The sequence below is a fragment of the Apus apus genome, chromosome 1 (assembly GCF_020740795.1).
Source record: "Apus apus isolate bApuApu2 chromosome 1, bApuApu2.pri.cur, whole genome shotgun sequence".
Lineage (NCBI taxonomy): Eukaryota > Metazoa > Chordata > Aves > Apodiformes > Apodidae > Apus > Apus apus.
This window is the reverse complement of record NC_067282.1, coordinates 111,217,679-111,233,601: the sequence shown is the minus strand read 5'-3', so window position 1 is coordinate 111,233,601 and position 15,923 is coordinate 111,217,679. Positions and strand designations below refer to the sequence as shown.

The window sequence follows — 15,923 nt, the reverse complement described above, 5'->3', positions numbered from 1 at the left end:
GCCCCAACGAGAAGCCACCTGCCGCCCTCCCCGCCCAGGGAGGGCCACGTCCCTCGCGGCCCTGCCTGGCCGACAGCCGCACCTCCACCTGCCTGCGCTGCCCGCAGCGGAGGTGACCCTCACGGCTGCCGCTGCTGCTGCCCCTCCTGCAGACCGGCCTGGGCTCGGCTGCCGCCTGCACAGCCGCCTCTCCCCTGACGCGACCCCCGCGGCCCCGGCCCCGCCGCCCCGCGCCCGTTGCTCGGCAGCTGCGAGCCAACCGACCCTGCCTGGCGGCGGGCGGTGCCGAGCCGGGCGGGGAGGGCGGATCGTGCCTAGCTCCTATTGGTCGAAAAGGGCTTGGGCGTGGCCTGGGGCCGCCTCTCTCCTCTGCTATTGGTGAGCGGCGATGTCAGTGCGGCCGTGTGGGCGGGGCCTGGCGGCCAGCGGCGTCGGCGGAGCGTGGCGCTAGGGAGGGGCCGGGCGGGCAGGGCGAGCGGAGCGCGGGGGCGGGCGGGGGAGCGAGCGCGCGAGCGAGCGCGCGGCGCCGGGTGTAGCGGGAGCAGCGCCGGAGCGGAGGTAGGTAGGTAGGTAGGGGGGCTGCGCCGGGCCGGGCCGGGCCGGGCCGGGCCGGGCCGGGAGGTTGCTTCCTGCCCTTCGCCGTCCTCGCCTGTCACCGCCCGGCTGCCGGGCTGCGGCGGGGCAGCCCCTTCCCTCGGCTCCGTCCCCTCCCCGCTGCCGGCGGCCAGCCGCACGACCCCCCCGGCCCCGCCGCTCACCCCCCCCGGCCCCCCAGCCCTGCCGGGAGCCGTTCCCTGGCGCCGGTGGGTGTCCCCGCCGGCGGGCAGCGCCGCGCTCCGCAGCCCAGGTGCGGCGGGGCCGAGGCGGCGGGAGGCTCCGGCGGCGGCTGCCGGGGTCCGGCCGTAGCGCCCTGCCCGCCCGTCTCGGGAGGGGGCAGAGCCCGCGGGCGCGGCCCCGCCGCTCGTGGTTTCCCGGGGGTGCCCCGGGAGAGGGCGGGGGGGGGCGGCTGCCTGTGGGATTCCGCCGGTGGGATTCCGCCGGTGTGCCTTGTCCAGCTGCCCCCTCCTCCTCCTCCCTCGTCTCCGCCCGGCTGGGAGGGCTCCTGCCCGTTCCTAAAAAGAGAGACTCCTGAGGTTATTACCATCTGGCGGAGAGTGTGCGGTTTTTTTGGTTTTTGGGGGTTTTTTTTTCTGTATTTCTTTCGTGGGGTTTTGCTTTGTTTTTGCTTTTTATTTTTATTTTAAAATCAGTCGCGCTGTTGCTGGGCTTGTGCATGTACATGCGAGACAAACGGAGTAGCGATGTACCGGCGATCAGGTGGGTGGTGGTGGCGGCGAAGGGCGTCGGAGGGGACAACACCCAGGAGGGAAGGCAGGTCTTCAGCGGGAGCCGCCGGGAAGGGAGCGGGTGACGGGATTCCCGCTGCTGGGCTGTTCCTTGCTTCTGCGCTCGGGTTTCGTCTTTTTCCATTGGTCGGTGAGGGGTGAAAACCCGGTTACTGTCCTCGGACTTGAGCGTTAGGGAAGGGAGAGAGATTTTTCTTGTTGTTTTTTCCAGGCAGGGTTTTGTGCGGCTGCAGCAATGCCTCTTCCTGGGCTGGAGGAGCGAGAAGCTCTGTTCCTGTGCCGTTCTCGGTGGTGTATGTGAGGGCTCCGTGTGCTGTTGCTGGGCTGCTCCAGCCTCGCTCTCGCAGATCCTCCTGCCGCCTGCATGGTGTGCCGCCAGCCATGGCTGCGGCAGGTAGCTGGCTGCAGCAGCAGCAGCAGCAGCAGCGTGAAGCTGCCGTGCTGAAGCGGGCAGGGATCGTGCAAATTGCTGCGCGCCGTGCCTCGGGTGAGGGAAGCCTGGTGCCTGACCGAGGCTCCGTAGGCACGCCAAGGTGGTAATGCGTTAGTCTGCAGTCGTATCTAGAGGAGTTCTTATTTGTTGCATATGCAGAGTTATTCAGCAGAGCTTTGGAGTGTCTCGAATAGGCTGTGAGAGAATACAAAACAGAGGAGGGCTAGGCAAATCTGTTGGCACAGCTATAGATGCAGACCATGAATGGCCTTCAGGTTTTGCAGGATCGCAGGAGACAAGTTTTACACTGTCCTGTTAGTTTCTTCTGTTGTCCTCATGCCTCTCTGCAGTTTTTCAGAGAGATGTTGAGCACCTCTGGCTTCCAGTATCAGGAGTGATCAAGTTATATGTTACCAGTTGACAATAATTTCTTGGCTAGTGCAATCTACAACTCCCACTTCCATTTTACTATCTGTGAGGACACGTAATTTTTTTTTTTTTTCGAGATCTCGGTGTGCAAGTGTCACATCTAACATTTCACATAGTCTGTTAGGCTTGCCTAAAACAACATGCTCTTTAAGATTTTTCTTGTCTGAGTGTATGCATGTGCTGACTTAACAGCAAAGAGGAATTTCCACTGCAATTGGGAAAAAAAAAACAACAAGCTTTTTATGAAATATACCTGCTTGTAGTAGAAACATGAAGCACCATTTTAATAGGTGGATTGAGTAGTAAAAGTATTGGCTTTTTCTGTTTTACAGTCTGCCTTTAGTGTTGTGGGTGTTTAAGATTTTGCTTATTTTGCAATAGGAAGGAAAATCTCCCCCTTTGTACTTTAGGCAAGGTGTTCCACAAGGAGAGAGCTCTCTGCCTAAAAAAGACTCTGCATTTAATAACTTTCAGGAGCATGGCCTTGGTTCTCAGTATTTGCCTAAAACTGTAGTATTTAGTGCTTTAAATCAAACTTGTATCAAAATATTTGTTGCCATGTTTTAGCCCCTTACATTTTTTTTCTGGGATGCAGAAAAACTGGATGATGTATTACAATGGGTAAAAGACCACAGTTTATAGGAAAGGGGAGAACTCTAAAGCTATAGCAATCAAGTGCTATGCCCTGTTTTGGAGCTAGATCTTTTGAATTAATTTCAGCCACTGCTTACACCTACGCTTCAAAGCAGTTCTCAGTATTAAAAAATATACATGTAAAGAATACTTGCACTACACCCGATTTTTAACTTTAGTTGAATGTTGACATTGTTGACAATGTATCTGATATATAATCCATTGTTGATTTATGTCGAAGATTTTTTTAATGTATTAAATGTTAACTTTATAGAAGCTGAAACTAGAAATATGTTTTGATTCTTTTTGTGTGACTTCAAAATCAGAGTTGCAAAAAAACCTGTTAGTCTTGTAGCTGATCTGCTCTGGTTTGTTTTTCAAAACTTGAAGTGTCAAAACAGATATTACAGATCCATTTTAATGTTTGCATAGATTCTTTTGGTTTAGTTTAATAATGATGAGGAAAAAATACCCTCTGGGATCCAAATACTGAAATATTTACTGTAGCCTTATAGTCCTAAAAAACCTTTGAGAATGTAAGTTTCAGAAGGCTTTCTAACTAGTGAAATAACTACAGGAAAAATAATAAAAAATTGCATGGTTAGTATAGAAATAACTTCTTTTTATAGTCTGTTGGAGACTATTATTGGAGCACTGGTATAGTTAACTATAGTGTCACTGTGGTTTGACACTAGCAGTGGCTATTTCTGTTGTATGGAAAAGGACTATGTGAGTGGGAGGAGAGCTAAGACTGCAAGTACAAGGTGGAATAAGAGAATAATTTCTGTATGCAGAAAACACCCTCTCTCTATGTATAATGAAAAGCCAGTTCAGTACTGTTATAAAAATAGCTATTTATAATACTGACTATATATGGATGCTCTTGAAACTGTTCACAATAAGCGTTAGCTTTCTCTCTCCTAAACACACAAGACTCAGCAGTAGAAATGTGGGGAAAAAAAACCCCACCAACCAGCAGTTTTCTTAGGTATTATATGAATTATATATATGAATTAATATTCCTATTATGTGAATTCTTATTTATGAGAATTTTCTTGAGCTTATATGCTTACTCTGAGCAGAGCGTGAACATGGGTCATGAAGCAGTAATGAGAGAGCTACCCTGAAAATGTGTTGTCATGGAGGATAAATGAAGTCGTTGTGAACTGTGTGCCCATCATGTGAAAGGAGCAAGAATGGTTTACATTTGTGTTAACATCTGTTTGAGAGTTTTAAAGAATTTTAGCACTACTGATGAGCTAAACCTGGCAACTCTAGATTTCTATCTTGATTTTTAAGTCAGAACATCAAGGCATGAGGATGATCAGTGGCTTAATGTCACTAAAGAATGGATGTAATATAATGAGTAAAAGGGTTTATTTCCTGATTCCAAATTCTGTGTTCTAATTGTAACACTTTAGTATGTAGATGGAGATTTGTTTCTGAATGGTAATATTTTTCTGCATCAGAAGCAGTAAGAATTAATATAATTCTGTAAATTAAAATGAGCATTATAACTGAGGAAATCAATGTTACAACATCAGCCCTCTTGCCAAGTCAGTGCAGTTTCATAATACTAAATATGGATGTAGGAAAAATGTTAAACTTTTGAATGTTCACAATACTAATGCGTTCAGCTTTTAAAAATAAGCTTTTTTATTTAAAATGTGATAATGTATTTGCCACTGTGTAATATAATGTATTTTAGCAAAAACAATTGTGTTAAATACCTCAATGAAATCGCAATGAAAGAATAAAATAAATTTTAAAGGTTCTACATATCTTAAACTCTGTTGCTCTAGAAATATTGCATTTTTTTTTTCTCCTTTTTTCCCCTCTCTGAAGCAACCTTGAGGTTTCATAGGAATAGGCTACCCATCAGAGAACTTCCATGTCTTTTCCTTTAAGTAAAATAACTTTAAAAAAATTAATATGAGATCACAAGTTAGAGTTGTTCTTCTCTGTTCGTCATATGAAGATTATCACCTAAGTTGTGCTTAGTTGCTGTGTCTTAAAATAAGGAAAATGTGTATGAAAGAATTAGATAACTAATGTTAATGTATGATGGCTTACTATAACATTTATCTGTGATATTGTAGTGATCAGGTCTCCAGAAGCTTTTAGTTCTATCTGTAGTGCAATTAGATTCATTTTTCTAACATTTCTTCAGAAGTGGAAGTGTTCCAGTTTGGCTTCAGATTTGTATTCCTAATCTACGATAGTTGAAATTTCTAGTGTTGGAATTGCCTGTTGTCTTGAAAATCTACTCTTTAGTCAGTGTATTTTTAACAATAGGATGACTTGATTTAACACTGATGTTTATTTTGGAAAAAAAAAGAACAACCACATAATCTTGCTGTGGGTAGTATTCACAAAAAAGACTTACCTGGCAATATTTTAAAATACGGAGTGAATGTGTGTATGTGAAGCCCCCAAACAACAACAACAAAAATTCCTCTCTGAAAAAAACATTGTGAATCAATTCTTAGTTGAATCGTCATTATGCCAGCCACATAGAGCTCCATTATTTTGGTGAATTGTATCCCTGTCTGTGTAACCTTTTCTTACAGATTACTGTAGAAGTACAGATGTTAATGGTAACACTGCTTCATTCAGCTGAGTGAAAGGGACGATGTGGCTGTAAGGTTCAGTAGAATGAAATATTTATTCAACTATTAAGTATGAACAAATAGTAATTCTTGGAGATAGAATGTGAAAACAAAAGCTTTTTTACCCCCTCTTCCACTTCTCTTCATGGTTAGGTGTCAGTGCTTAAAAGTCATCCTGCATTGTAAGAACTCTTCATTTCTTAGTGAATTCAGAGAAATTGTTAACACAATTACTTATTTGTAGGGGATAATTCTTACTAAGCTTAGTTGCTTAAAACGGTATTTCAGTAGATCTCATCTTCACAATTAATTTTGAAGCCCTTGTGTTTATGGGGAAACCCTTAGTTTTCAAACTCATAGAAGTTGTTGTTGTGATCTTGAAATAGATTTTTTTAAGTTCCCAACTAATTATCAATTCAGTAGAGTAGCTATCTGGCATAGAATGACGTGCGACTTTTTCAGTAAGTTTGGTTTTCTTTTAAGTGAGGTTAGTGCTTATGAAGTGAGTGCGCAACAGCTCTGCTGGGAAGTGCCACTTGCATGTGAATTAACTGAATAGCCATGTGAATGTCCATCAGTTCAGTGCTTTACAGTTGCATCCCTTTCTGACCTTGAGAAAGTAGATCTTTTACCTGTGTATTATAGGCTGGATAATGTTTTAGCTTAGAAGAATCTGATTTCATGGCTACACAATAATTGCCACCTTTAGTAACCTTTTTAAGCTGTGTGCCAGCCAAGCGAGACTTTGTACTTTTATATTTATCTTTAAAGCACAGAAAGTTTTGAATTTAACTTGACAACAGAGTACGTTTGTGATTATAAGCTTCCTACTTGTTGCTAGATTTTCTAATCTTAAGAAAGTCATATTTATTTTCAGTGTAATTCCCATCTTGTGAGCTCCCTGTGGTTTGCCTATGTGTCCATCAGCACTAGGCTGCTGTTGGTAGTGTTTTGCAGACTCACGGTGTTTGGTGGTGTGCAGTGCTCTTTTTCTCTTCTCTCACTGGGCAACATTTCTAGATGGTGGCGAAGAGGACACTGTGTTCTGATGGGAGTCCAGCAGTGGATAAGCTTCAAAAGCTTGCTGGAAGGATTTGGGTATTATTCCATGTAGGCTCTTACAACAATTTTCAGTCTGTCTGATAAGAGTGTCTTGCATGGTGCAGCATATCATGTTAGTTGCTGGTTCATCAAAGCAGTTTTCCCATTAATAAAGGTAATGTAGTTGGATAGTTCCACATCTTCCAAGATGGTGGGCTTTTCTACAGATCGTATTTTTACTGTTATCTGAAATAGTAATAGCAAAACTGAGGTGCATGGAGGCTGGGGACATGTCATAGCCAGGTCTCCACAAAGCTCTTCTTGTTAGAGGGATCGTACTTGTTCTGAATTCCTGTTAACCTGCTGTTCAGTAAAAACTTTACAGTAGCTGAAAACATTGCAGGAAAAGTTTCCTGTTTGTGGGTTTTTTGTTTTGTTTGTTTTTGTTTTGTTGGTTGTTTTTTTTGACCACTTGGCAGCATTTTGTTTCCTGTAGTCACTTAAGCCTGCTCTACAAATATTTGTGCACATGTAATAAGTTAATGTTTGTTCAACTTCAGCTGTATTGCTTATAGACAAATCTGTGTAGGATTGGAGCCATCTCATTTTTATGTGACCCCCTTCAGATGTGAAACAATCTTAAAACTGTCAAATTATGCAGCACCTCCTATAGTATATGAAACTGTTTTTAATCCTGTATTTTAATTGACATTTCAAATTCGTGTAGTTCAAAATGGTTGGTTGACATACCGGCAGCTTGTGTTTTCTGTGTTAGAATATACTTTTGGGATGCAAAATAGAGGATGGGCGTAGATGTACAGGAACTTAAAACAAGTTTGCTTTTTATGTTTTGTACCATTTGAGATAAAAAAAAAAGTTTAATTTGCTTATGTGTTGATTACATATAGAACTATTAATCCAAAAGTCATAGCTATTTATTAGTTAAAGACTAGGCAATTGCCACAGAAGTCACAATACATGTTAAATTTCAGTTGTGAACCTCAGAACACAAACTATTTTTATTATATCCCTTCTTATTGTAAGATGGGTGTTGACTGAAGTGAGGCCGAATCTATTAATAAATATAGAATGCCCTCCTCCCCAACTTTTTGCTGATGTTTGTAATAGAATTGCTGACAACAGGGATAGAAGAGGGACCTCAGGAGATTGTCTGTTTAGGCTGTCTGTTCAAAAATAGTATTTTCCTAAAAATATATATTTTCTTGTTTTTCTTTTTGTTGTGTGTTTTTTTTTTCTCTCCACTCTGTATGCTTAGCTTATTTTGATGACACAACTGCATTATTTTCTTCTGAACACTTTAAAAGAGAATTCCAGCTAAAAGGAAGCAAAGGTCTTTGGTGCAAGCAGGCTTGTTGGTTTAGTTTTTTTCTCCTTTTAACTCTGATCTCCCTCCCTTTTTTTGTTTCTACTCTTAATCTGCCTTATCCTAAATGTTGTCATGTGGCAGTTTGCTTAACCTCTGCAAAAACACTTCTAGTCTTCCATGTCTTGTTTGTCAGACAAGGATGGAGTTGCAGTATTCCCAAATCCACCACTCCAAACATATACATGTAGTATGCTGTTGTCTACCTAAATCTACAGTCTTTAAAAAAACCACAAAAAAACCACAAAAGAAACCTTCAAAATTCCTCACCTTCCCTAATCCTTGTATGAAAACACCTACAATAAGTCTATACTTGCTTTAGAAGTTTCATGCTTTAAAAACTTGAGTCTACCTTATGGACCTCTTCACACTTTCCTGATCCATCTGTTCATCTAGCACAGCTTCTTTATTCCTTCACACAATTTTAGGCTGTTGAAATGCAAGACGCCTTTGCAGATCCTTTAATTGTTGGTGGTCTTTATTTGTACTTCTCTACATCCTTTTCTATTTATTAAAAAAAAATAAAAAATTGAAACCAAACAAAACCAACCTAAAAAAACCCACCCCAAAATCTTGTGTTTTTTTTCTCCTTTCTTTTGTTGACATGATTATTACAAAGCATGTTTTAGATTACATGCCATTATAATATTTTTATGCAACCATTATTTTTCTACTTAACTATGAAATCATGTTTGGGTACAGCTTGTGTTTTAAAGACAGTTATTTGTGGAGCACTGTGGCTGTACATAGTGATGTACAGTCAGTAGTGTGTTGATACAGTAAGTCTGTAGACTAAAGCTGCTGCTTTATGCTGTACAGCCTATTACAAAACAGAAAACCTTGAAGCGAGGAGTGGCTAGTGCTGATGAAATGCTTTATGGAACAGGTGGGCGTCATGGTTTAATGCTGGGACTTCAAAGTTTTATTTTGGCTTGAGGGAATGTTGCTTATGCAATCATTCCACCTGTCCATCCATCTGTCCAGAGGCCTGTCCTCCCACCCTTCCAGTAACTTCTCATCCACTTGCTCAATTGCAAGTCGACTTTGGCAGAGGGGAAGTGTTCTCCAGCTCTGTTGCAGATATACTGGTCTTGCGGAAACAGACAGATGGTTAGAGAAGAGACCGGGCAAGAAATAGGGGGAATGCCATTCTGTGTCTCTGTGGTCAGTCTGTAATAATGTCTGTCATGGTATTTTGCTGCCTGTTGCCAAGGCAGTGTGCAAAGTCAAGGTAGGATAGAAAGTGGGGGAGACATGAAGCTGATAGGTTATTGCATTGTGTATAATGGGGGGGGAAATAACAGGGACAATAATTTGGGGGTGTTGTTCTTGGAGGGAAGTAAGGGTACTCTCATGGCTGGATGATCTGTGATTCCATGACATGGGACCCAGAATTATTGTGGGAGATCTCTCTGAAGTTGCCTGAGGTAGGTTAGATAGAACTGTAACTCAGGTTTTTAAAGAATTTCCTGTCTTCAAGGGAATGGGGGAAAAAGCTGCTCGGTTTAAAAAGCAAGAAAAAAAGAGAGAATTGTAGGTGGAATAGAAAACATGTCATCTGATGTACGTGGGTAAGAGGTTGTACATATCCTACAAAGTCAATGACAGAAATATGAACTTGATGTAAGAAGAAGAGTGGCAGCCAACTAGGAGGAGCCTCAAACATAGAACCTCATATATGGAACAGAGGAGGATTAGAGAGAAAAGAAGTGCTGTAGCACAGCAAACAAAACTGAAATTACTAAAATATTTATTGAAAAACTTGGAAGGCTGAAATGTTGTGTTCATTTTAGGATTTCAAGAGTTCTGTAACTTCAGTACAACAAATGGTTGCTTGGCTTTCTTTAAAAACTCTACTACTGCTATAAATAAGAACAGATTTTGGTATGAAGGTGACAGTGTGGGATGCCCACGATAATAGTAACAAAACAGTACTTTCAGAAGGTGAACCATGACTCTACTTTTCCTAATCAAATAGCTATTCCTGTCATTTGTAGATCATTAAGTCTGTTTCAGTAAATTCTATACATATTGACATTTTAGTTGCCCAAAGCTGTGAGTGAACAGTGTATTTGAAAAAAGTGTCCCTGCTTCTGTAACCTTGTTGTGTTTCAGTTGCTTCAGCTGACTCAAATTATGTGATGTAACTCTCAGAGAAAAATCCATGCTTATTTGTAATTAATGTAGTTGAAGCTTAAGGTTGCTTTAACTGTGAGCTTGGATCCTGAGCAATGTTTGTTTGGCTTTTTGATGTTTGTTTTTTTTTTCTTTGTGGGACAAAGAAAATTTGTTATACAAGTTGCCATAAAATTCAGTGACTAAAATTATATTGCAGATAGAATGTATGGACAAGGGGAGACAGGAAGATATTTGTGTTAAGGCCAAAGTCTGCTTGTCTTTGATCACACAAAGAACTGAACAGCCCTGGGAAGACAAGAGGCCTATCCTGTATTTTTCCACACCAGTAAAATGGGTGACCTTTTGTTTGACTGTTCCAGTTATATTCACTTAAAATAACATTTGAGCTATTGTTGGCTATTTCACTGAAAATGGAATGACAGATCAAGCTTGTTAGCTTGCTCTTTTTCAAAGAAATTAACAAAGAGGGTATGTGTTGTCCTTTTAAATAACTACATAAAGCTTCAACTCTAGCAAAAAAAAAAATTGTTCAGTTATAGAAAATACGAATAAAGAGTTTTACTCTAGTAAATTTACTTTCTGACTCTAAAGTCAATAACTATATGTATTTTTTAAATACTAGCTCTTACACTTTTTTAATATCCAATTTTGAAGGCATTTATTACCAATGGTTTTAACCTTCACTTTGTGACTACCATCTTATTTTCTCCCCCCCCCCCCCCTTTTTTTTTTTTGCATTGATTAGGGTTTAATATAACTTCCTGCTCATTTCCTGATTTTGATTGTTAGTTTTATTTTTTATTTATTTTTACCTTGTGAAGTGCAGCAACAGTTAGAACAGAACAGTCTCCAACAAAACGCATGAGCTGCCAAGCCGCATGCACCTTTATCATCCAGCGAACATGCATGGCCCCAAATTTGGGGAACGACTTGTAGTATAAACAGTACAAGGTAGGACATGTGATGCATGAAAATGAGTGTATTTTTATACTGTTGAATCTTGAGGCTGGGTGCTGTATGATGGGACCCCCACCCGAATCTGTGCTTACGAAGTTGCTCTACAGATAAATGACCACTTCCAGTTTCTTCCACCTGTTGTGAATGTAACTAGTACTTAGAAAGGAAGACACACTGTCTTTCCTACCTTTGACGCTGGTTTTGCATATGGTGCTGAGAATTAAATAGTGGAAACTGGGTTGCAGTAGTGGAATTGGAGCAGGGTTGAAAATGAGACTTATTTTGAGCCTGTTTACAGATTTTTCATCTGCTGCGGAGCTCTGATGTTGGGAGGCCTGTGCGCTGGGCCTTATGGAAGGCTACATATGCACCTTATGCTGGACCATGTGGTCAGTAAGGGTCTGGCACAAAGCTGTGGTGAGGGGTTGCCCTTGAGCCTTCCTGCTCAAGACGAAACACTGCCTGGGCAAGCTGTACTGCCCAAGTGTTCGCAGTGTAGGATTTGATGGCTCTGCATGTAGCATATATATTTGTGTGATGTTAATTTATGGGCTATTTTTTATCATTTCATGCCTCATTCATTTCTCTTGGGATTAAAATCTAGTCCACCTGTGAAGCTGAAATAATTGGATTTTATTTCAGGTGCAATGATAGATGAAGATTAAAATGAACCTCTAGAATCAATTACAATTGTGAGATGGATGGTGAATTTCCCCTAACTTAATTTTCTTTGTCTGATAGACTTTAGCCTTTTATTGAGGAACTGTGGGACAGATTAAAAGAAATTGTAGGCTTTCATATACATTACATGTGGCAGTTTTGGTGACCAAGTTCCTCTGCTGAAAATCTATTTAAGTGCCTTGTTTTGCATATCTTATTTTGAGAGGGTTTTGACACAAATTGGAGAAATACGAATTGGGGCAAAATTAGAGAAGCCAAATCTACAGCATGCTTATGCCTTTTTATAGAAACCGTGAACCTCCTGGGCTGTATCTGAACTCGCTACCCAGTTTTCATGTTTACTACTAGGCTCTGTTCAGGATAATGCCTTTGTTCTTTCCTGCACTGCTATTCATATGCTGTTGTGTGGTCAGTGTTTTCTTAGGCACTTATTTTTAATGATCCTTTAAGTTAGAGTATTATAATCAAGTAGCGCTTTTGCAAAGTAACAAACGTGCTTTCCCTCCCTCTAATTAAATGGTAAGACTGTAAGCTATCCTTGTATTGTATTCATTGCACTTGAGACCAAACTTAATTGGGTCAGAGCTGGAGGATGCCAAGAGCAAAACTTTTCCTCTATTTTAGTTAAGAAACCTGAAAGTACAGCTTAAGTGGAAATGAGTTTTGCTGGTTGATATCCTGAAAAGGTGTTTCAGATAGATTTTGCAGCTTTGTCGATGAGGTGAGGTGGAGTCTTCTGAGCTGACCTCAGAGCGTCACTGCTCTTATCTCTGTATATAAGAAGTTGTTTGAAATATTGTGATTTTCTTCTTTTGAATTACAGGGATTGTAGAGTTCTTGTCTCATCATTTGAGATTATTGAATAGGAACCAAAAGAGAAAAGACTCCTTAGATTGTAGACTGCTTTTAAGATATAATGCTGAAGTATGCTGAGCTCTCTTATTCCGTGATAATTGTAATTTCTCCAAGTAAGTTCCAGTAATTTTTGCTTCGCTGTTTTGTCCATTTGTATAAAGAGATGAAAGGTTAGGATGGTGCTTCAGGGATTTTTCTTGTGGTTATTGTAAGTTTTAAGATGTTTTGGTTTTGTTTTTGTTGTTTTTTTTTTTCCTGTTGCAATTTCATGGAATCTTGCAAGCTGTCATTTCGTGTTGGGAAGTATTGCTCAAATTATGAATGGCTAACTGTTAAGTGATGCATTTTAATGAAGGTTACAATTTTATGCTCTGGTTTGCTTTGAACAAATTTGTTTTTTTCTAGAACCTTGGTGTGTCTTCCAGTGAACTTTCTAGAAGCTATGATGATGATCAGTTTTAGAAATGGTCAGGTTTTTTGTGTCATGGTTCTGTTTTGGGATTACTGCCATGGAGAACAGATAGTGAATAGGGTAAGTTTCAGAAGTGAATGATTGTTTTATCTATTAATAATTATTTTAAAGTAAGAATGAAGGTTTTACTTGCCCCATTTTTTTGTTCATTATGGATTTTTGTGTGCTTTTCAGTAGCTTAACTGTTGACTTCTAGAAATTAAGACTGTGTAATGAATTGCTGTAGAAAAGAATTTGTGGAATGGTAGTACTTTTTCTAGAAAATAAGCAGATCCTGTGGGATCTGGTTAAGTTCTTTTTTTTAAGACTTTTACCTTGACATTGTAATGTATATTTATTAAATATCAACCACAGAACTTGGGAGTTCTTTTCTAACAACTGTATTTGCAGTACATGTTTAATAAGTAGATGCAGCGAATGTTAGGTGTTGAATCTCATGGCTCTTCTGTATTCAAATTCTTTGTGCAGAGAGAGATTAAGAGGTTTATTACTTAACATCTTGGTTTGAAAAACAGAGTAACAACCCCAGCACCATAATGAAATGAAGCTGAAGTCCTGAATGCATATAATGTTCAAAAGTTTTTGTTTATCTGGAGGATAGGTTATGATACTGTCATCTTCCACAAAGATAAAGTATTTCTTCTATGGCTGTTGTTTAGTGACACAGTTGCTAAACCTGGTTTCCTGTAAGAAGCAAGATGTTAGTTTTGGGCTATTGTGAGCACCTCAAAATCTGAGCTGTCCTCTATTTAATTTGTTCAAGTGGAGGAAAAAAGTCAGTTATGTAGTATGAGTTATTCGTAATGCATTTTTTGGTTATACGTTTGTCAGTTTTGTTTTTCTAATTGGGACCCAAAAAAACCACTAGGATCTTGATGATGCTTTTGTCTTGAAGACTAAAGGCCTGTTAATAATTAAGTCATAAGTACATAGACTTTGTTTCTAGCTTTGCTGTTGAGCTTTACTCTTGTGGATGAGAAAAAAAATGTTGGAGTATCTCTTCTTTATAAAATTTATAAAATGTGCAAGTAGTATTTATTTGGGTTTAAGCAATAATTTACAAATGAGATAGGAGAATGTGGAAGTAACAAGAGGGAAAACATTGCTTATAAGACTGGGGAGGAAAGTTTTTTAGTTGTACTAGAACTATAAACACATTTTACAAATACTGTAATTCAGAAACAGCAGGCTGATTTGCTTTTTCATCAGTGGGAAATACATCTTTAGTGAGATCTACTCTTAACACTCTCTTTTACAAACACCTTAATTTCTGTAGTTTTTGATTTTTTCCCCTATGGGTTATTCTGTTTAGTAGGCTTCTACAGTTCTGGAATTTTTTGTGGACTCTGCAGGTGTTGCAGTAAACTAGGGAGAGAAAGAATAAAAGTCTTGGTTGGGGAAAAATCCTTGTAAAATATTAAGCTCAAGAGTTCTGTGTGTATTTTGTCAATAAAATTTAAGAACTTGATGCTTAGATGCCAGTTGTGTGCTGTCTTTTAGTCTTGCAGTTACCTTTACGTATTTACAATGCACAGTCAAATTTTTAAGAACAAAAACGTCTAGCTTCACTGTTTTAATTTAAATATGTGGCTATGACAGCTTATCCATAATGGTGACAGTAATGAAATACTGAAATATTCCCCAAATATTTATTTGCTGTCAGATATTCCAGAAAACACAAAATTATGCAAGGTGGTGTAATAATAAATCATACTTTGTGGACAGAAAGTCTATCCCAACACAACTGGAAAAGCGAATTTGCTTGTTTCTGATGCAGCAATAATGCCTTGATTTATGTACTTTAAAAGAAGGGAAAATGCAAGAATTCTTTTACTTCTAAAAGACTGATATGTATACTTAAAAATGTTGCTACTTAATGGGCCCTGCTAGTCAATATCAGATGTAGCAAGTTACACTTTGCTAGTGATCTTTTGCATATGGAAACTTTACTGTTTTTCTTCGGCATTTCCCTCTGGCTAACATCTTAAAAGATGGTGGTATTATAAGAATACTATCAGCTGTCTTTAAAATTTTTAATTCTGTTTTGTCAAGTTGTGTTTCATAACTGGAGGCTCATACACATATGAATGCTTACTTTCAGTTACTTGCCTGAGAATGAAAAGTCGCTGTTGCTGCCTGCAGGGTTTGCTTTAGAGCATAAGATTGTGTGTCAGTGTCTTCAATATTAGTGCTTTATTAATGCTTTCTACAACTAGGTCTGTATAAAACATGTTCATTCTGCCTTTTTGTAGCAGATGCAAGACATAGTAAAGAAAAAGACGAAGAAAAGAAAATACAAACTGTGTATTGTTTAGGATCAGCTCTTTCTACAGGGCATAGATAGTTTAGTTGGTGGTGAGTATAGGAGTCTCTTTTTAATGTCACATGATCACTAATCGATCGACATACATTGAAGGAGATCAGAAAATATTGAGAGCTATAGCTCCATATTGTTCTATGTTTTTGTATCAGTTAAAAGTTGCTTTTAAATCAGAAAGAATAAAAATCTCTTCAGGAAGACTTTCATATGTTTTGTTTAAAATTTCTAATTATAAAATACTGTATTTCTAAAAATTGAAATTAAAGCAATTTATTACAACTCCTAGTGATTGCTGAGATGGATGAATTAAGTGAGATAGACTTCTTGAAGTACTGAAAACAAACCCTGTTCAGTTTTTGTTCTAATTCAATTTACGCTAGTAAAACAAATGGAGAAAATAAATGGAGAGGCAAAGAAGAACAAACAGAACTGCAGCTGTGTAGTAACTTGATGTTAGTGGTCAAGGTTCCTTAGTTAAACAGAATATTACACTTACTAGCTATCAGATCTAGCTATAAGAGTAGTGTATTTCAAAGGACAACTTTTTTTGTTTGGATACTACAAATGTGCAAAAAACAAAGGGGCAAAAGAATTCTTTGAAGGCATAAGTGGAGAAGGTATGTT

At 39.7% G+C, this 15,923-nt stretch overlaps 1 protein-coding gene across 8 annotated transcripts in view; it reads left to right on the top strand.

Moving 5' to 3' along the window:
• The first annotated feature begins 516 nt into the window (after positions 1–516).
• Positions 517–15,923, top strand: part of CDKL5 (cyclin dependent kinase like 5) — a 135,353-nt gene continuing 119,946 nt past the window's right edge. For 4 of the 8 annotated variants that reach the window (XM_051608157.1, XM_051608155.1, XM_051608148.1 and 1 more), the window contains exon 1: positions 517–558. The gene's annotated coding sequence lies outside the window, so the exon portion shown is untranslated. Of the gene's footprint in view, positions 563–1,112; positions 1,134–1,260; positions 1,318–1,452; positions 1,473–15,923 lie in introns of those variants that run through there. The other 4 variants (XM_051608149.1, XM_051608151.1, XM_051608150.1 and 1 more) reach the window with 4 other exon arrangements.